Genomic DNA, 23939 nt, shown 5'->3' on the forward strand with positions numbered 1-23939 from the left:
TTCACTCCTCCCTTCTTAGTTACCCCTCTTACATTTCCAACACATATATCGTTATCGTGTATCATGTATGCATCTAATAATTCCACAACTTAGTAGATTATTGTCCTAGGTCAAAATAACTATGCAAAAATATAAACATTAAATACCAAAAAATAATTCCCACAATTTGACACAAAGATTTTACGTGGAAACCTAATTTGAAAAAAACCACTAGTAATATGCTACTAATTTTCACTCTTCTAAAGTGATTCCCTATGAAAGGCCAACATTGTTAAAAGTTACAATACAAACTATTAAATGTGACCTAGTTAAAGGATTTCAATCAACTTGTTAGGAGTGAGACTTGTTAGAGGAGTTTAGAACATTCCATTAGAATGTCACCTAATTAAAAAATTTATAAATGACTATTAGATCAACGTTAATCCAAAGGATTTATCCAAACTGATACAATGATTGGAAAGTAATAGTAGAACTTGATATTATAACAAATCACAACTCACTTTTAGATTACAGATCTCTGGTTTAATCCTCCATTCTGCTTGGCTTTCATACTCTTCATCTTGGATAGCTTGTTCACCCTTCAAGCATTCATCCTCTTAAGCCTTCTTGCTTTGTATGCCAATTGCAAACTTTTCTATTAGGCCACCATATGAAGAAACACCCTAGACTCCTTGTCTTCCTTAGGTTTTTGCACATGACAATATTTTTTTCTAACCTTGTATCCCCTTATAAGGAGAATTTAGGTCTTTTTCCATTTAACCAAAATTATCCATTTTAGGGTTAGGTTAGATTCATTTAATCCTCCCTCTTTTCATTTTGTTCTCTCTAGAAAATTCTTCTACAATCCTCTTTGAACTCACCTAAAAATGGTTTATCTTTAATTTTGTGCCTTTAGTCATCAAGCTTATCTTCCACACACTTCACACAATTCAAAAAATTAACTTTGTCAGCTCAAATTCAGTGAATCTTTGATCAAAATCTTATTGCTGTCACTTAGCAATAACTTGCTTCTGACGCTTGACACACATTGGGTTGCTCGACATCCACCAAACTTTACTTGACACATATTGTCTTTTTACTATCACTCAGCACATACTAAATTTACTCAACATACACTATTTCTTTACTTTTCTCAACACTAACTAATTTTCTACTCTTCTTGAACTAATATCACTTGGCTCCTACTAATCACTTGGTCAAGATTAGTAGACACATTTTGTTTTCCTTTTTCTTCTAGACTTAGCTAGTGTATCCACCAATTCTAGCCTTGAGTAGATAAAAAATACAACATACCATCCATGTCTTACTTAGTCTTAGTGCTCCTTTTATGCACCATATAACTCAACCTTTCTCTAGGTACTCTTGTTATCATATCTTTTCAAATCCTCTTCATCAATCAAACAAATGATAGAATTCAAACCAAAAAGCAATTGTCTCACTAGTAAGTAACATGTTTGACATCATTGAAAAAATAATGATTGTTCCATGATAAGTTCTATACTTAAAACAATCTCTTTTCAACACTCTTTGTTCTTTAAGTTGATAATCTTCTACCTGAACCGATACAAATTATTGTATTGGTTCCACCTCTACTGACATTCTCTCCATTGAATCACTTAGTGAGATGTATTCAAAATATTACTAGTCTTCTAGTTCTTTCTTTCTTTATTCTTTATTCTTCTATGAGAACTCATCTACCCTCACATTAGAAGATTCCGCAATCTTATTTTTCTAGAGATTCATACAAAGATATGCCTTTCTTTTTGTAGACCACCCAAGAAGGATACCCTCATCATTTTTAGGTTCAAACTTTCCTTGATATTCATCTCTCTTGATGTAGCATTTTCTTTTGAATACCTTGAAATAACTCACAGGTGGTGGGCAACCAAATCATAGTTCATAGTGATTCTTCTTTATTCCCTTATTCACTTTTATTCTATTCAAGGTGTATACAATTGTGCTCACAACTTCTCTCTACTAGATCTATGCAACGTTATTTTGGATCATCAATGTTCTAGCTCAATCTATGATAGTTTTGTTCCTTATATCAACAACACCATTATACTAAGGAGTCCTAGGAGATGAAATTTTTCTTTTGATTATGTGCTTCTTACAACAAAACTTTCAAACTCTTGTGAGGTGTACTCACCTCCCTGGCCTAATCTCAAGAATTTCAATGCTCTACTGGTTTCCATTTCCACCTTCACCTTCTAGACTTTGAACATGTGGAAGGCTTCTAAATTTTCATTTAAATAGGTAGGTGACATCATTCTAGAAAAAATATCAATAAATAACATAAAGTATCTATCACCAGATACACTTTTCATCCTCATGGACCACACAAGTTAGTATGAACTAGATCTAGAACTTGTTTAGAAGTAAGTGACTTACTAGAGAAACTAGAACTTGCCAAGTTTCCTATTTGATAGTATTTACACATAACAGTGTTTAGTTTGGTAATAGAAAGTGGACCCCTTATACAATTTTTCCTTCCAACCTTGAAAATGCTTTCAAAATTTACATGATATAGCCTTCCATGCCACAAAAAACTATTGTATTCTTTACCTACCATGCATTTATTGTCATAAATATTGAGGTAGAAAATATTACCTTTTCTTTGTTCTCTATAGATAAGAGTTTTCTTGTCTTGTCAAATATTCTAAAAGACCCTTTGTTAAAATTGAACTTAGAACCTTTATCCGTTGGCTAGGCTACACCCACTAGGTTATATTTTAGTCCTTCCACTAGATATACATATTTAAAAGTATTAGATTCATTCATGGCTAAATTTCTCTTATATATCACCATGCATGGTGATTTTTAGCTTAAATTCACCATTCCTCCATTGTAAGCCTCAACCTCTTAGAATTTTCTCCTATCACTAGAGATATAGTGTGACAAACTACTATCTATTATCCAATTATTATATAGATACTAGTATTGCCTATCAGGATTATCTCCACCCTTTCTTCTATGATGAAAAAAAAGGATACTTTATCCTTATCCTCATAATCATAATTGGTTGACTCTTCATCAATCATAACTTGTTTGGTAATGTAGCATCATTTCGTCTCCTTCCCTTTGGATATTTGTCACAATTTTTTGATCTCCTTCTTCACATTCTCTAGACATCTAGAAACATAATGTCCTACCTTATTTTAGTTAAATCATTTGAATGGAAGCTTACCTTTGTACTTATCTTTCCCTCTAAACATTCTTTTCATGAACAAAGCCTCTAGTCTTCTTGTTCAACTACTTCAACATAAAAACTTTGTAGTTATCTTTTTGTATCTGGATGTGCTTGCCTTCTTCCTTCCTTTTTTTAATGTAGCCAATGCAACTGAGGCTTTTTATTCATTTTCAACCTTGGGGGGTTGACTATTATTAGAGTTACTAAGCTCAAAAGTAGCTAGCTTTCCTACCAAGGCATCAAACAATACCTCCATCTTGTCTATTGTTCTAAGATATTGAATGGATGACACCCTTATGACATATTTGTGTTACAAAGTTCTTACCATCTTTATTATGCACTCATCTTCATGTAGTACTCCTCTAGATGCTCATATGGATAGCATTATTTCCTTCACTAGTTTTTCATATGCCTTACTATCCCCACCTTCCTACATCCTCATATCATCAAATTTTTCTCTCAAGTTTTCAAATTTGTCCTTCATGACATGCTTATCACCACCATATATTATTGTTACCTTCTCCCACATCTCATATGTTTTTTCTAGGTTTTCAACATCTTTGTACTCATAGTACGACATGGTGCTTGCTAGAGGATCCAATGTGGTTTTGTGTGTTTCTTTCTCCTTTAACTAATCCATATTTGGCCTCTATATGGGTCCAATAAGCATTACCAATATTTCTTGAATGAAAACACATCTTTATGCACCATGAGTTGTAGTTTTCCTTAGAAAACTTTGGTGCATCTCTTTTAAACATCTTGATATTTTCCTCAAGCTATTAAACTCTTTACTTCAAAGTACCTAGGCTCTAATACCAATTGTTGGTCCACACATAGGTTAGTATATTGAGAGGGAGGGGTTGAATTAGTATACTCTACTATTTTCAGCTTTTTAGCTTCTATCACACTTCACACTAGTCTATAGGTTTGTGCTTGCTACAATTTAACCGATTAGGATTGAGTAAAAACAAAGAGCATGGACATGGAAACACATAACATAGTATTTATCTTATAGAAACCCAACTAGGGTAAAAACATCATGTGTGAGTTGATCCTCAAAAAAATTTCACTCTCTTGAAGTGCACCCAATCAAGATATTATCTTTGTTAAAAGATTACAAAGACAATGTTAGGTGCCACCTATTTAATGGATTTTGATGAGACCTATTAAATCCTTCCCTATTAGGAGTATCCTACTTAAAGTTATTTAGAACATAAGATAATATGTCACCCTGATAGGTGATTTAATACAAAGAACTTATTAGGGTTCACCCTTGATGGGATCTATTGTTGTAGAGATTAGTGAAGATTATTAGAGATTATGCTTCAAAACCACATTCTTTTGGTCAAAAACCTTACTAAGAGGGGGAATACAATGCCCAATAGATTTATTCTATGCAAAAATCATAGTGAGAGTGTTTATAATATCTTTATTCATTGCCATTTCATTAGAATTATCTAGTCTCATTTCCTATCTTTTTTCACTATGACCTAATGCTTTCCTTCCAACATTTTGGGGCTCTTTAAACAATGGAACCATGGGTTGTTAGGGGGTGATATCATGGACATGTGGAATTGGACCTTACCCCATGTGTGTTAGGGGGTTGGAAAGAGCAGAACAACATAATTTTTAGGGATAAGGAAACTAAGGCAAACATTGTCTTCCACAAATTCCTTAATGCTATGCTTGAAAACTACACCAATATCAAAGGTCCTATTCCCTTTCTTAGCATAAAGGGCAGGAATATGAATAAGAGGGAAGATTTTAGATGGACTCTTCCACCTAAGGGATGGCATAAAGCTAATTTTGATGGGGTAGCCGAAGATAACCTAGGAAAAGGCAAGGGTGGGAGGCATCATCAAAAATGCATATGGTAAAGGGATTACTGTGGTTTCTACCCCCCTAGGAATTCAAACTAATCACTATGTGGAGGTGATTTTGGCTCATCAAATAGTCAAATTAGCTAGAGATATGGGAGTTAAAAATCTTTGGTTGGAAGGAGATTCAAAAAATATTATAGACTGCCTTAACAAGAAGAACAAGCCAACATGGATGATAACGAATATCATTGAAGAATCTATCCAATGCCTTAAGACCTTCAAAAAACTCTATGTGGCTCACATGTGTCATGAAGCCAATCAAGTGGTAGATAGGTTGGATAATTGGATAGTCAAGTATAATGAAGTGGCTAAGTGGATGAATTGGCATAATTTCTTGTCAAATATTAATGAGTTGATCGAAAGGGAGAGGATCACAGGTAGATTGGGACTAATAAAAGGTCCATTATGATTGTTTATGAGTTATGAGGAATGTGTAGATTCATTATGATTGTTTATGAGTTATGGGGAATGTGTAGAAATGTGATGTGTAAGTATGAGAACACTTGTACTTCTCACACCAACAATATCCATCAACTTACTTTGAGGATCGATTTAGGTTTTAAAGTACACAAGGTGAAAGGAAGTTTCAAGAAATGACTAGTGCCAAAGATATTTTGGCTTTGACGAGTATCAATACCATAAATAGAGCTTGTACAGAGGAAGACATCATGGTGGGGGGAAGACATAGGAGGGAACTAGAGCATGAAGCTTAGAAGTGGCATAGACGCTCCAAGGTGTGGAGCATTCTAAAAAAGGTGAAGTCACAAATTTCATAGAATGGCTCCATGGATGGAAACCCTCCATTACCTAGAGCATGGTAAAGATGTAAAATAAGAGAATTGTTAAAATTGATGAGGTGGATTTAATATTGATGGAAGATATTATCTCTATTATGAGTGGCATTCTTATTATGAGGAATAAATTCTATAGAGACTAAAAGATTTTGGGGTAGGCAGTGGTCGAATTCACCAAAGATTTAGAGGAAAAGAAGTTGTTGGTGAAGAAGGGTACTTACTATCTATCAAGTTCCATTAAGCTGCTATGGAGGTTTGTGCTATGGGTTATTATCAAGTACATCTCCCTTAACACAAGATTTGACCACCTTTGCACCCACCATTTCATGCTTCTCAACCATTTCAAGTATGGGGTGGAAATATCTATTCCCTTCTACCTCTACCCTTCTATTAATGAAAATATTAATAATTATAAGGAGAAGTACTCTAGAAACCCTACCTTCCATGAGGGGATTTTGCTATTAATTTGTGGATTTTTTAAGGCTAGGTCTATGGGGAAACAAATTAAGAGTAGGAAGGAGGGAAAGAAGGGTAGAGGGGACTTAGAAGAGTTGGGATAGGATTATATGCCTTCTAATATTGAGGAAAACTTTGAAATGCACTCAGACTAGGAGGAGGATGAGTCTCCACAACACAACTCTGGTACAAGAATCATTAAAATAGTGAGGAAGGAGAAAAAAGAACTAACTAAACCTAAATAGGGTTTTGATATATCTTCAGACAGGGACTATAATGAAAGGTCCAAGGGCATGGATATGGAGGCTGCTAGTACTAAAGGTGAGGAGGAGACTTATCTCAAAGAAGGGGAGGGTACAGAGAAAAAGAGGGGTAAGAGAAAGATTGCCATCAAAATGCCAACCGGCGATTAGGAGGATGTCATGACCTTCAGGTGCCAGAAAAGAGGGAATGTCTTTGATTCCTTGGAGGAAAAATAGGGGGTGGGGAAGGATGGGGAAGAGGGGGACATTGATCAAAGTGAAGGGGTTGAGTAGGAGCAGGGCTATGAGGAATTTAGAACCAACAAATACAAATGCTTGATTATGGGAAAGGATAGGAATATGGTGCGGAGGAATTTTGACACTATTTATGCTAGAATGGAGATTAATAGAGAATTGATTAGAACTTTGGTCAAAGAGAATGAAGAGGGAAAAATCCAAATGGAAGCATTGATTGACCCAAACCTTGTGATTTTTAGTGACATCACTAAGGAAAATCCTAAAATCAATGTTCTCAACAATGCTAAAAATAGCATGGTGGACAGATTTCACACCACCAAATAGATTTTTCATGAAATTCAAGAGCTCAAATATAGAGTGAGTATCTTAGAGATGGAGAACTACAACTTGAAGAATAGGATAGTGGAGGAAGAAAATAACATGGATAACAGAGTGGAGGAAGTAAAGAGTAGGGTCCAAACTATGGAGAGCTCAATGCATAATATAGTTGAACAAAGCTATAACATTCTCAAAGAGGCTAATGAAAACATAAAGGTGCTCATTAACAAAGTGGAATAATAAGGCTAGGAAGGTGGAGGACCCTTCCCCCAACAGTGCCGAGGATAGGTCTCTTGAAGATAGTTTGAGGAAGCAAACTAGATCCAACATGAAGAAGAGGGGTATCCAAGAACTTGACAAGGATCTCTCTAACATGAAGGAGGCAGCTGGTAGAATGTCAAAGTTGGAAATTTGTGCAAAAAAAATACTCAGAGAAATCACTTGAGCTACTTTCTTGGCTTTTCTGTTGATCCTGGTTTTTTACCCTACCCCCATTATTTTTTCAGGTTTCCTTCTTTTCTTTGTGGGTGGTTGTTTCAGTTGGTTTCTTTTAATTAAACTATTACTCTAACTATTCTTTTTTTTCTAAATTTTGTTGTGTATGGGTTTTAGGGCCCCATTATAACCTATTTTCCCTAATAAAAAAATGTGGAGTGATCTAATAAAGTAGCTACTACACTTAGCTTGGAAATAGATCCTTCTTCAACTCTTCCAACTCATCTAGATCTATTTTTTTCCTTCTCTCAACTTTGTAACTTTATATATGATCACTTTGTATGTTTGGCTTTGGTCTCTTTTTCATACGATCACACTTTTATTGTTCTAGCTCATTGGCTTCTCCTCAACACATTCACTAAATCCTTAGTTGTGACTTCATTCTATCACTTTCTTCATACTTTGAGATTACACTTAGCTTGAATCTCTTGGCTATCTATCTAATCACTTAACAATATAACTTTTTCTCTTTTTACTCTATTTCCTTTAATACTCTCTTCTTTCTAGGCTTTGAAACCCTAAACTGCAAATTCAAAATTTTAATTCTCAACCCTACTTCTAGCTCAACTTCCCATTGTAGTAGTGCATTGATCTTGCCAAATGTGACATGTTCACATGGGAGTCACCTGTGTTTTGTGTCCTTGATGACTTTCTCTTCTTGGAAATAATTTAAATTTGAATTATTTTGTCTATTTCTTGATATGTTAACCCATTACCATTAAGTGCAATGATGAGTGCACTTCTACCCACTTCATGATGTGGCAGTCATGGGTATCCTTCTTCATGCTTTTCTTGTTGTCTCAACCAAACCCTCATGTATGGTCACTGATCTATTTGGTTTCCTTTCTACTTGACATCCTTCTACATATTAATCTCTCATCACTTAACATACTTCCATCTAAGTTGATCCCCTCTTTCATTGCCTCTAATGGGCTTTTACTTCATCTTTCTTTGATCACCCTTGTGAACTAGACTCACACATCATATATCAATGTGCCTTATTGGTCATTGATCCCTACCAATCTTAGTTCCTTCTTGTGCTTTGACATTAATGATAATATCTTTAATAATTGAGTTCACTGATTGATTAATCCAAGAAGTTTTTTGAGGTTAGAGACATTTATGCCAACACACATGTGCACGCGTGCGCGTGCATGCATATACACACACACACACACACACACACAAAAAAAAAAAAAAACACAGTGTTAAAGAAACCACCATACCCACAGTCATAGGAGAATATATATTTGATATTATTTTAAAAAAACATATTATTATTTTTTCCAAACAAAAAAAAGGAGCATACATATTTTAATTTAATATCATTGAAAAAATTTCTTTTAATTTTTTTTGGTCTTGATTTTTTCTTTGAGTTTATGATATAATTGATTAGACTTTGAAAAATGCCTTGTATATACAAATTATAAGTGGGCATGTGGACACAACCTCCAACTGTTGCCTTTTTATCTATTTTAATGTAGTTTTCCTAGTGTTCTTCCAATAAGAAGTAATCCATGTTTTGAAGCCTCTGTCATTTTTAAAGGAAGTTTGTGATAAAAGGAAAATCTTTATTCAACAAAATAGGGTATCCTCTTCTCTAGAGTTCAACATTTTGTTTCAAAGTTTATGTTTATTATTATTAAGAATTGATTTCTTTCTTGGAGTTTTATAATTGTTGCAAAAGAGATACAATAGATCTTTATCTTTCTTGGCTAATTTTACTTCTTCCTCTTAACAACCATGGCACACAAAAGGAAAACATAAAATAGAAAGATCAAAAAAGAGCCAAACCAACAACACACAGAATTAGGAACTAGCAAGCAATTTCCTACTGCAATTTACACTATATTTAGAACCAATGATAGATAACGAACGCTTTCTACATGTTATCAAATGACTAGTAATTAAAAAAAGAAATAAATGTTTCCAACCTTCCCCCTATCTAGAATCATTGAAAAAGATCCATCCTCCAAATAGTAGGGAAAAGCTTTCTGTCCTAAGAGAATTCCTTTTGGGTGTGTTTTCTAAGGAGGCAATTTTTGAATACAATTGAGTTGATGGTAAAACATCTAATATTGCGGGCATTTTTCAAGAGGAATAAATTGGGGAGGAATTTGAACATGATGAAGCTCTTGTAATGGAGTCTATAAACTAGGTTGTATACAATGAAACAATAACATATGCTTATTGTTATCCTATGTGAAACCTAATGTTACAAATAGAAATTATAATTGAAAACTATCAATTTACTTATCTTGACAATAAATGTTTAGTATTTGGGATGATTGATCTTGTAGTTTTGAATACTTTAACTACCATCAACTCTTTACATATTATATGTATTCATTATTAATAGGGAATCATGTCATGAATCACAACAAGTACCATAGATGTAAAAAAAATCAATTGGAAATTATTCTTTGAACAAAATCCATTTGGTGGTATTCTTCCTACAATAAATCCTGTAGCTGGAATCTTTTGGCCAAACACATGGATTGATACACTCTTTTCATATAGATTTTTTTATCTCTTTTCTCTTCATTTTATGCTTTGATGACATTAGAGAATTAATGGGGGTATAATAAATCTACAAATATGAAAGGGAATATTAAGATCAAAGAGAATAATGAAAATAAGAATACTAGGAAACTATACACTTGTTATTTCCTCTTTCTTCTTTTATGACATTTGAGAATTGATGGGATGTAATAAAATTAAAAATATCAAAAGGAATATTAAGATAAAATATAATAATGAAAATAAGAACACTGGAAAGTTCTGTTCCTGTTATGCTCAAGTGAGGAGATTATTTGGTCCTAGTTCACCATTTATGAAAAGCTATTTAGTATAAATTAAAAATTTGGAAACATGTATTCATAAAAGAAAAAATAGTAGTTGTAGATGGTCTATTGGAAAACAACATAATTTTTATCATCATGTGTCATTATTTGATAGTGGATTAAAGATTAGTAATTCAATTTTTCCTATTTGATTGTTAAACAACTCAGTATTTTGTAGTATACTAGAGAATTTTAAACTAAAATCACAAAACTTATGTATGTTATGCATGAAAGCAAAGACTTTCTTGAAAACTTATATGTGATTAAGAGATGATTTTTTTTTTTAAAAATTTTAAAAATCAAATGTAGAAATTATTTATTTATTTTTGAGATTGAAATGATCTTAAATTATATACAAGCCAAGGATATCAAAAAGTAATTGGTTGTAGACTAGGCAATAGATTTGGGTTTGAGTTTTCCACCAAAAAATTTCAATGGGACTCTTTTGTAGAAGTGTTAAAAAATGCTTTCACCAACTTCACCAAAGGAGAATTCCTAGTTCCATCACATCCACAAAGAGGACAAGACTTTTCTTGAACATTTATAACTTGTTTAATAAACAATTACCACCCACTATAGGAAAATGATCCATTATTAGTGTTACATCCACAAGCACTAATAAAGGGGCTTCTTCATTTCTCTTTCTTCATCCCATATAAACATTGAATCCAATTTGATATTCCTGATATAGAAATGTAATCTATGGTTATAGAAGGTGCATACATATTTGAAAATTTTCAATTGTCCAATTCTTGAGGACTTCAATGGATAAGTGAATGGATTCTTCTTCAAGGTAATTCACAATCCTATTAGAAAACTTTAGGGGAATTAAGTATAAATTACACATTAAAGAAAATTCTACATTGTACATAATATGTAGGCACTCTCATACCATTTAGGTTTTTCAACCTCTGTAAATGTCATCTAGTGCACTCTTTTATTCTCTACTTTATGCTCATTGTCTTGAAAGGTAGGGGAATTCCACCTACCATCCCAAGTACAAAAACCATAGTTTCAAGCATCCTTCCATGAAAAACATATATCCTCTACAACACAAATTCTTTGTGAGAATGGAGGTCCAAATAGGAAAATTTGAAAACTAATAAATTTTATGGCCATGGCTATCCAACTAACACCACAAGTTAGAGAATGACCTTACGGAGAGGGAACAAAACTTCAACATGAGGGTAAGAGAATGAATTTATGTAGTTCTCTATGTTGTGAATTGGAAACAGGCTAATTTACCTAGTCCAAGAGACATTAATTTTAAATTAGTGGGAGATGAGGGCATAGGAAAATGGATCTATTGATTGATAGATCTCATTGAGATTAAAATAAAATCATCAGGATTAAATTACTTACATGTGAAGTAGGTCATTGAGATTAAATGAGATGCAAGAAAAGGAGGTAATTGATCAATCTATTGACATAACTCATCGAGATTAAATTGACATACAAGCAAATGAAGTCAAAGATGATCTAAGGTATCTATTGATAAATCTCATTGAGATTAAATAGTACAAGAAAATAATGATAGAGAAAAATTGATCTATCTATTGATAAGACTCATTGAGATAAAATCACTATACAAGCAAAGAAAGTCATAAGTGAACTTATCTATGTACTAACAAACTCATTGAGATTGAGTAAATACAAGAAAAGTAGGTTAGAGATGAACTAATCCACCATTGAGATAAAATTACTATACAAGCAAAGGAAGCCACAGATTAAATAATCTATTTATTTATAAAAACATTGAGATTAAAGTAGTATAAGAAAAGTACATTAGAAATACACTAGTCTATCAATTGATAGCACTCATTGAGATAAAATTAGTGTACAAGAAAAGAAGGTTAAAGCTGAAGTGATTTATATATTGATAGGAATCACTATTAGTTCAGTGCCTCATGTTGTGTTACAGAAAATTGTTGTTTATTCCATTTAGTTAGCATTGAATTAAAATTTTCTAATTTCATTGGTTAAATCTATTTTTCACTAACAAGCAAAGATCATGTTTAAACTATGCTACATATATAGGTTATAACTCACAACTTTCTTTAACCAATAACTAAAAACTCTTAAATCTACACTGCACAATAATTGACATAATTTGTTCAGTTATATCTATATTTCATTTATGAGACAATATTATATTAAAACTATGTTAAATATGTAAGTTATAACTCACAACTTTCTCCAACCCACCTGATAGAAAAATCTTGGGCCTACAACACACAAAATTTGACATTAAAAGCATTGTTGATAATAATGTATAGTTCATATTGAAAATATTTTGATATTTTTATGGATTTTATAATATATTTATTTTTATACATATGATGATATATTTATTTCATTTTTTTCACTTCCATTGGTAAGGGAAAAATTAAAACATAAGGCTTTGTTTCACAATTATTAATAATGTATTACTTTTTTATGATTCTAACTATTAGGTTATTAAAATTTATTTAACTAGTTTTTATTATGAAAATATTTAGTAAATTTGAGATGACCATGGATTTATGATTAGAAAAATATCATGTTATTTTAGACTATAATAATTAAGTGCAAATGCCTTCAAATCTATCATGACGTTTGATTATGTTTATAAGTGTGTCATCTTACTATAATTTAGATTGACTAGTGCATAAACAAAAATGATTTGTCATCTATTTTGAACTTCAATCATGTTTAAGATCATGTAATCTTGTTGCACTTGAGATTCACTAATGTATATGACTTATTATCTAATATGTATTTCAACATGCTAAAAAATATGCACATATATTATAGTTTACATTTACCCTCTATTTTGATATTTGCATCATACTCTAGCAGTTGTGTTGGGCATCTTTAAAAGTTTTATGTGTTCACTGTTCATGGTATGTAATTAGCTACTGAAGCATATGGATATTTACATTTTGCAAAAAACCAGTTAGAATCATTACATTTACAAGATGCCACATTTTCTATCTTGCATGGTGATTGAATGCACAATAGGTAGCTATAAATCTTGCATTAATACTATTACAGGTTAATAGTGATCTTTAAATCCATTTTGATACATTTTATCTCATGTTGTTATACTATTATATTCAACAAGTACAATTATTTATAGGTCAAGCTTTTGTGCTACTTTGTCAAAAAAATAAGAAAGTTATCTACCTCACCAATGAAACATGTCCTATTTAGTTTTTGGATTTAGGCTAAGCGATTTGCAATATCCTTCTTAATGATGTTTCTTCCCCCCAAATCTTGCTAAAATTGATTGCCCTTTCTTATGACCAAGTTTTATCTTCACTATCTACTCCCCATAGTCCAATCTAAAGATACTATAGAACACAAATCCTATTGTTATGTGGAGCCTATTCAGACTAAAAGGTTAAATTTTCCCTACTTCATTAAGTGTAGTTTACCCCTAGATTATTCTATGGGGGTTTGGGGGAAACACCTCCAAGATAGGGTCAAGGAGAAGTACCCCTTTTAGGGTCCTAGGATAGATCCCCAACTGTGTTCCCTTTCACAATATGGGTGGGGTCAAGAGGTAGCACCCCCACGGGGGTTTTGGGGGGTAGCACTCCTAACAACCCAAGTGAATTTATTATTGTAAAAGGCATTGAGAACTATTTTATATTGGTAAGAATTTTATATCCGTAATATTTCAAGCAAAAAAATCTTGTACAAAATGGCTTGTGGTTAGGGATTTTACTATGTATTATGAGATAGTACCTTCTTGTGGCAGTATTGAGTCACAAGGAATTTTAGACTGTAATTAGGTTGTAATCACTAGATAATATGAATATTGGACTCACTATTTGGTAGACATAGCCCACAGATTGGATGAACCATGTTAGATCTTTGTGTCTTATGTTTTCTTCTGCATGGTTTATTATCAAAAGGATTTATGATGCCCATTGGATGAAAAATCCAAGAATGACCCAAATTTGTCAAACAAGGATTGGATATTTTGGATAGAAAGGAATTTGGAAGTATTCATTTGTTCTTGGCACAATTGGTGGATAAAAAGGCACTTGGAAGTATTTATTTTTGTTTGGCACAATCGGTGGCATTTAATATTTTGAAAGCGAAGATGACAAAAGAGATGATGCAAACCATAACAAAGCTATATGAAAAGCCTTCCACTTTAAATAAAGTATTTCTTATGAAGAATTTATTTAATATGAATATAGTAGAAGGTGTATCTATTATTGATATTACAAAATGTATTTAATATGGTTACTAGTTAGTTATCTTTTGTAAATGTCAATTTTGATGAAAAAATTAGGGCGTTGTTGATTCTATGTTCTTTCACTAAAAGATGGAATAACCTTATAATGGTTGTGAGTAACTATTTTTTTGGTTCTAATTCCCTAAAATTTTATGATATTGTTGGTGTCATTCTAAGTGAGGAAATATATAGGAAAGTCCTTGGTAGATCGACATCAAGAAGTGTCTTTAAAGCAAAAAGTTGAGGTAGAATGAATAAGAGAGAAAACAATTGTGGAAATTGTAGGAAATCAAGAAGAAAATCAAAGGGAAATAGCTCTCAATCCAGAGGACCAAGAGATTGTTGGTACTATGGGAAACTGGGATATAAGAAGATATATTTTTGGTCTCACAAGAATAATGAAGGAGACAAACACGAAGGAAACAAGGATCCAAATGTGGCAAGTAATAAATCCATAGAGGATTCTTTTCTTGTTTCCTTTAAAAAATATTAATGATTCATGGATTTTAGATTTAGGGGCTTCATTTAATTCTACTCCCTGTAGACATTATTTTCTTGATTATGTTTGAGAGGATTTTGAGCTACTTTATTTGGGAGACAATGAACCCTGTCAGATCTTTGGAAAGGAAAGAATTACAATTAAGTTTCATAACAAGAATCATTGGATACTACTAGAGGTAAGACATATTTCAAGGTTGAGTAAGAATTTAATTTTAGTAGAGCAACTAGGTGATGAGGGTTGCATCATTACTTTTAATGATAAAAAATAGAAGGTTACAAAAGGTTCCTTAGTAGTGGAAAAAGGTGTGAAAGTTGGCACCTTATATCTTTGTGCAAGTCATATTGTTCCTTCCACTTTAATTTTTTCAAAGAAAAATGAATGTTCAGAAATAGTTGCTATATTTGAGTAGGAAGAACATAAAATAGTGTTGGAGATTTTGAAACAACACTATGGAAAAAAAAACTTGGGCACATGAGTGAAAAAGATATGAAATTACTTAATTCAAATAAAGTTTACAAGGTCTAAAATGTGTCAATATGGATTTATATGAAAATTGTCTTTATAGATAACAAAAGAGAGTTAGTTTTGTGAAGAGTGGGAAGGAAAATAAAAATGAAAAACTAGAGTTTGTGCATACAAATGTATGGGGATGAGTTCATGTATCTTCTTTGTTGGATCTCATTATTATGTTACATTCATTGACGATGCAACTAGAAAAGTATGGGTATATTTCCTTAGACATAAATATGATGTATTTCAAAATTTTAAGAAATGTAAATGGTTAGTTGGGAATGATATTGGTAAAATATTAAAATGTCCTAGATCTAATAATGGTGGTGATTATTGCAGAAAAGGGTTTGAAGATTATTGTTCCTCTAAGGGTATTCATAGGCAGAAAATTATTCCAAGGACTCCACAAGAAAATAGAGTGGATGAATGCATAAACATGACAATAATGGAGCATGCAAGGAGCATTAGGTTTCATGTTGAGCTGCCCTTAAACATATGGTTAAAGTCTATCAATACAATTGTGTATTTGATCAGTAGAGGTCTGTTTGTATATTTGATCAGTAGAGGTCTCTTTACTCCTTTGGGTTGTGGTATTCCAAAGGAAGCATAGATTGATAAGAAGGTGAGTTATTCTCTTCTTAAAATCTTTACTTGTGAAGCATTTGCACATGTAGACCCTAAAAAGAAACCAAGATGGAAGATAAATATAAGAAATATGTATTTGTTAGACATGACATTGATGAATTTGGTTATAGACTTCATGATTTTGAAAATCATAAAATTATAAGAAGTAGGGAGGTCACATGCAATGAGAAAGTGTTGTACAAAGATCTATTGCAGCTCATGAGAATAAAGAAAGTGATTATGTAGTATTGGATGATACTCCAAAAGATAATGTTCCATTATTTCCTTATGCTTTGCAATAATAGCACTAACAAATAACCATAGCAAATGTTAGACAATCAATAAGGCTAAGTAGACTCCAAAGATATTTTCTCCCTCTTTGTATATTATTTTATTAATATTTGCAAGTGAACCAAGAAGTTATGATGAAGGCATACAGATGGATACAAAGATTTAGTGGGAGTCTAAAATGATAGAAGAAATGGACTCCTTGCTAAAAAAAATACTTGGTATTTATGTAAGTTACTTTTAGATAAAAGGGATTTACAAAATTAAGAGGTTTATAGGTTGAAAGAAGATTATGGAGGTAAGAAAAGATTTAAAGTTAGGTTAGTTATAAAAGGATTTGCACTAAAAAATGGAATTGATTTTGATAAGATATTTTCTCCAATTGTTAAAATGACTTCTATTCATACTTTTTGAAGTATTAAGGCTACTAAATATCTATATTTTGAGTAGCTTGATGTTAAACCAACTTTTCTTCATGGTGATTTGGATGGAGAAATATATATGGAATATCCACAAGGATTTGAAGTCAAAGATAAGGAGAACTTAGTGTGCATATTGAAGAATTTTTTATATGGCTTGAAGAAAGAACCTCAAAAATGGTATATTAAATTAGTTTTATGAATGAGCATGGATAAAATCAGTGTCATTTAGATCATTGTGTTTATTTTAAGAGATTGGATGATGAAAACTATTAGAAATAGGGATACTAAGAGGGGGGAGGGTGAATCAATATTCTACAAACTTATGTCACCAATTAGATATTATTAACTACTTTGAACCATGCATAAGAAAGTAAACAAGTAATGATGAATAGTAAAAGTAACCATGCATAGATAGAACTCATAACCCCATATTTTTTTTACTATGGAAACTCCTACCAAGGAAAAACCTTGATGGGGATGATACCCACTAGTTGATGTACTAATATAAATGTTCCTTGTTAGAGGACAGACCCTGTTAGGAGTCTATAAACTCATTTAGTACATATGAGTCCTAGTTAGGAGACTTTGAATCCCTATTAGGAGATTCCAACCCTATTAGGAGTTGTGGTACAATGAGTGCAAGAAGAGCTCACTGCCCAAACAAGTAATTAAAGTTTCTTGAATATAAAAGTATGGATGGTGTACCTTGTTTTAGTTGATCTTTGACCTCAACTCAATCTCGAATAAAAAATTAGGTTATCAAAAGTTGCTTCTGCATATGATACAAAACTTCACATTCACAACTTTCACATTACACTATACAATAATCTTGCAAAATGTCTTTTCATAAATACAACACCTTTTCACAAATTATTACTAGGTCACCTAAGACTAAAATAAACTTTTCCAACTTAGAGTAAACATCTAAGATTCCATCCCTAAATGTTAAAGTAATTATTTTGTAAACAAAATAATTCTTTACCTTTCATTTTGATGTTCTATACATCTTAAATATCTTTCTTTTGTATTGTCTATACTGATGTCTAAGGTTATACACATCATCATCAACATGTATATTGTTCCCATATATCTTTTTATCTCAAGAATAACATTGTATAAACAAGTTATACATAAAACAATACACTGTTGTAAACCATTTCCATACTTAGACAATTTTTTGAGTACCATAAAGCTAAGTATCTTTATTTCTAAGATTTACTATAAGAATGTACATCATGTGTTACCATTAATGACAATATTTACATATATTCATATAGCCAATTTTCAACAACAACTACATTATTTTATCTTTATATGAAGATGATATGCTTATAGCTAGGTCTAACATGGATTACATTAAGGAGTTGAAAAAATAGCTAGCATATTATTTTTCTATGAAGGATTTGGGAGAAAAAAAAATCCTTGGTATGAAAACTTGTAAAGATAGGGAAAACAAGAAAATGACTTTATCTCAGCCTCATTATATTGAGAAGGTGTTGCAATATTTCTCTATGGAGAATGCTAAAGGTTTCAACACACATTTGCCTAGTTATTTAAAATTGAGTAAGGGGGTGTATCTAAAGACATAGAAAGAGGATGATAAAATGTCTATGGTGACTTATGCTTTAGGTGTAGGAATTCTAATGGATGCTATGGTATGTACTAGGCTAGATATTGTGCATACATTGGGATTCGTTAGCAAGTATATGAGTCACCTTAGGATTGAACATTGGAATGCAACCAAATGGGTTCTCAAATATTTGAGAGAAACATCTAGTAAATATTTACATCATGGGGGCTCTACTACTAACTTAAAGGAATATGTTGACTTAGATTTGGCAAGAGATCTAAATACCAAGTGGAGTACTACATGATATATATTTATAGTTGGTGGTACAATAGTGAGTTGGATTTCTTAGTTATAGAAGGTGAATTCTTTATCCACTATAGAGGTAGAGAAATTTGCTACTATATAGCTAGCCAAGGAGATGATATGGCTTCAATTCTTCATGGAAGAATTGGGACACCCATAAAGGGATAATTATTTTATAAATAGCTAGAATTTCATTCATCTTGCCAAGAATCATGCTTTACACTCAAAGACAAAACACATACAATTGTGGTACTATTTCATTCAGAGAATTTTGGATGATGGATAGTTAAAGCTAGAAAAGTACATATAGATGATAATACAATTGATATGTTTACCAAAGCACTAATAAGGAGAAGTCAAACTCCTCTTCAACTTCACTTTGTCTTCTAGAATGAATAGAATAAAATAATAGACAAGTGTATGATGGTTTTAGATTCCAATGGGAGATCCAAGCTTACTAGTGCTATGATCAGTCTCCAAGTGGGAGGTTTTTGTTGTAGAGTTTGATAAATCTCCAAGTGGGATATTTTTGTTATGTTTCCCCACTTCATTTGGTAGAGTTTCCCCCATATTATTTTTTTGGGGTTTGGGGGTAGTGACCCTTACGAGGTCCTCAAGTAGAGCCCCAAGTGCACTCTCTATCATGATACAGGGATGGGTCAAGCGGTAGTGCCCTTGACAGGTCAAATAACTTTATCATTATAAAAGGCATTGGGAGGTATCTTTCTATTAATGGAAATATTCTAGCCCTAATTTTGTAAGAAACAAAAAGATTGTATAAAATGGCTTAGGGTTAGGGATTTTAATATGTATTATGAGATATTAGCTTCTTGTGGTGGTATTGAGTTGCAAGGGATTAAAAATTATAATTAGGTTGTAGTCACTCGATAAAAATAATATTGGACTCATTATTTGGTAGATGTAGCCAAGGGATTGGGTGTACCACACTAAATCTTTGTGTCTCATATTCTCTTCTATGTGGTTTATTATTTTATGATATTGGTTATATTTGTTTGTAATTGTAATCCTAACAAAGCCTATGTTTTATCTTGTGTATTTACTTATCATGATTAGCCTACAAATAAAAAAACATTTTTAATAAAGGACCACTTCGTGTGTCCAACCTAAAAACTAAATATGTTACCAGGAAACTCTCTGAAAGGAGGACATGCACTAGAAAATCCAATTATAGTGGACAACAAACTACATGATCAATTACACATAACATTGATTGATGACGCCTTGGACAAAGTAGACTACTTCTAAATAGATTCACCAACTTTAAAGTTGGTGACTCCTATTTGACACAATCCACATTCTCCTTCACTATCAATAGACATCAAATAAACTTTGCAATGGTCTCGTTAACCATTTCTTGTGATGCCTCAAAGATGGTTGTGGTGAAGACTTGAACTATTTATAACATAAGTTTTACCCATCAATACTTTATGATTTTCATTGGATACATTAAAAAACTATGTATTTGAAAAGAATTATAATTTCAACAACAAAATTAACACATATAGTGAGCCCAAGATTCAAGGTGACACATTTTTTATATTATGGTTGGTACATTGGTTAAACAACCTGATATGCATATGGTCTTCAAAAATAGAAAATCATATTTACATTTTAATAAACATGCACCTCACTCTATAATATCAATTATGTTCCATGGTGCTAATCTTATAGCAGGACACTATGATCTTATCTTCTCAATAGTAAGAACATTCAACACATGATGAAGTACACATCCAAAAATTCCCTTCATAAACTATGATGTACCTAGCATGTGGCATGTAGTTTTTGAAGCATTTGGAAAAGTTGGCCTTAGTCAACTTCATCTACTTTGAGCCCCATGTGGTGAAAGCATGTTTGTTACTATAGCTTTCTTAGAAAATAATCAATTTGATGCAATAGCATAACAGTTATTTATATCTCAATCATTGGCCAATGCATTGCAAACACAAAAAAAAATTGTATTAGCATGTTTTATAATGCTAAGTCAACTAAATACATTAGATAACAATAGTGTCTTGCAATTGGAACTCCTAATATCTAATATTGGAATACCATTTACTAAAAGCATCCTTGAAGGTTTTGAGTTCTTCTTAGTATGGATTTCACACATATTACATACAACTATACATGTATAGAAATCAACTTCACCACTCCAACTTGAAGTGTTTTAAAATTTCCACAAACCAATCAAAACCATTGACTTAATTTTCTTAAAGACTAATTACGGTCATTGTCACTATGAACCATTTTAAGGAAATAAATAAATTCTCAATGATGTGCAAAGAAAACAAACTATACTCATACAAGTTATAACTATTACATCCATACCCCAAAAAACAAACAATTTATGCACAAAAAGCTTAAACATTGAAAAAGTTACAAAGTTATCCACCTTAAATATGAATGCTTCTCAATCCTTATGATATTAAAAGCAAAAATAAACAATCAAGATATCAATCCAATAGGCATCACAAATAACATGGATGAGACTCATATTGATAGAACAAAAAATAGAACAAGTCAAACAACCTTATGTCTATTGGCTAAGAGAAAGTGTATATTCAATACAAGTAACTCAACCCACTTTCTTTAAAAAATGAGTAAATAGAAATGAAAAAGACAATGCAATAACCAAATCCATAAACATGTACTTGTGAAGCATTAATGACACACTTATAAAACTTTTTGAGCCCACAATTCATAAAAAATTAAAAGTGTGTTGTCATTGATTAGAAATTGATCGAAGAGACAAGATGAAACAAGGAAGTGTGGTAACTAGTAGAAGAGTGAACTGATATACACAATTATGCTATACCACCACTGATGGTGAAGTGATAAGTAGAATTTTATCACATGCTATCTATGAAGTGAGACACTAGGGATGTGACAAGTCAAATTGAATATAATAGAAGTAAGAGTAAAATGGTAGAAGTAGGCAAGGATGAAGGCTACACATAGATTCATAGTTAGATAGATTGGGATACTAATCTAGAACCTAGTAGTAGGGTTCACAAGTTTAATGTGAATGAGCTACACATGGAATTCAAATTTTATATAAAAAATAAGTGAGATTATCATCATGGGTAACTATGCCCTAATACTGTATAGAGCTTAAAGGCACTCAACTTTTATTTTGAAAGAGTAAGAGTTAAGAAAGAGGAAGAGAACAAAAAGAGAAGAGAGTGTATTGAAAACATGACAAAATAGAGAAAGCTATTACCAGAAGAGTGATAGCAGAGGTTTATTTTAAGTACAAGCTAGTAGGAGAAGCTATTTTAGAGGAAGGTGATACAATGATAGGTTGTTTTGAACAACCAGAATACAAGGTGAGACAAGTTTAGTGGTAAAATTAAAGCACTTTAAATGATGTTGTAGGCCTCCATATTATGGGGTCACTAAGACATTTAGACATTTATGTGAGGGAAAGAGGGGAATTTCCAAATATGATTCCTATTGCGATCCAAATTAGATTAGCTAAGACCCAAAGAAAGAAGGGGGCTAATACTTATTTTGAATTATAAAGAGGAATGAAATACAAGGAAATGTACTCTTTTTGGCCCTTGATAGATATGAATGTGGAATAGGACTATTTGCTTAAATAATGTAAATCTAGAAGTTGTGTAAAGATAATCAGCCCAATTAAGATATAGATCTAGGGTAAATATATAAAAGGAAATAAAATATAAATAACTCACCTTGAAATGCATAGAGGAAGATGTGCTTTATCATCAAAAAGCATAGATCTTAACTGTATCTAAATATCTATCCACATGTTTCAGAATGAACAAAACCCATAAATCTCTCTAGAATCTAAGAATGAAGGACTAGGCCAACTTGGGAAGACATCTTACAACCAGGTTGACATTGTTTGATGATCTGCAACTGACAACTCCAAAAATTGCAAGTAGTAGGTTCCATATTTTTAATCCTTTTCACTCCCAACTTGAAAATCAACACACAAAAAAAAAAGTTTTGGGGGTTGGGATTCAATGAGGTCTTGCCTTATTCAAGCCCTAGGTTAAGGAATTAACCATAATTAAGAAATGTAAATATAAATGAGTGAAAGACAAGATGAATGTTATGATTCACCTTATTTGTGTATGTAAATGTAATGTAGACCTTGAATTAGGAATGTAGGGTATCTCCACTCTTTGCAAAAGATCTACCATAATTCCATCATGGTGCCATAGACATGAAAGTGCATCAATGAAGAATATGAAGAATACTTAAATGTAGATCTCCTCCCTTGATGGCCATAAATAAGCTAGATCTTCAAGAGTAAATTCTCATAAGGGATCCTTTAATGCTAGATAGAAATTGTCTGACTTAAATGCTTGAAAAAATTGAATACTTGAACTCTTTGAATGCAAAAGGTAGAAATATCCACATGAGAGAAAGAGTTTGAGTGCATGAATGAATTGTGTATATGAAATATGAAAAATAATCCTCCAAGTATCCTTATATATGATTTTTTGGGCAGGAAAAAAATATAGGCTGATTGGATAACAATAATAAACTAATTAAAACCCTAAGGCCTTTCAATCCCTAAGCTCTAGAATTGTGAGGGACTAGGTTGACCTAGTCTAAGATGAGCTTGACCTAGGAGGACTATGTCAACTTGGGTCAACCTAGTCTAGTCTAGGTTGATCTAATTTGACCTAGTCCTAGAGGTCATGTCCCAAGTGCTATAGAAAGAATGGGTAGGTAACAGAAAGACACGGTTGAAGCAAGATGAATATAGGAGAAAAATGAGATCAAGCACAAATATATCCACTATTAAAAGAGGGAACTAAAAGATTTTAAAAGAAAAGTTTATCCATTTTAAGATGATACATTTAGCCCCCACTTTAGCAGAGTATGATTTCCCTCAAACTCATGGTAAAGTACAATGAGAGGAAAGTGTAAATCTTGTCGTGACTTAAGAGGAAAAGAAATAATCAAGCTCCCAACAAAATTGAGTCTTTATCACATCCATAATACTAATAAGAGAGATAA

The sequence above is a fragment of the Cupressus sempervirens genome, chromosome 11 (genome assembly GCF_028749045.1).
Source record: "Cupressus sempervirens isolate cs-2001-9-10 chromosome 11, ASM2874904v1, whole genome shotgun sequence".
Taxonomy (NCBI): Eukaryota; Viridiplantae; Streptophyta; class Pinopsida; order Cupressales; family Cupressaceae; genus Cupressus; species Cupressus sempervirens.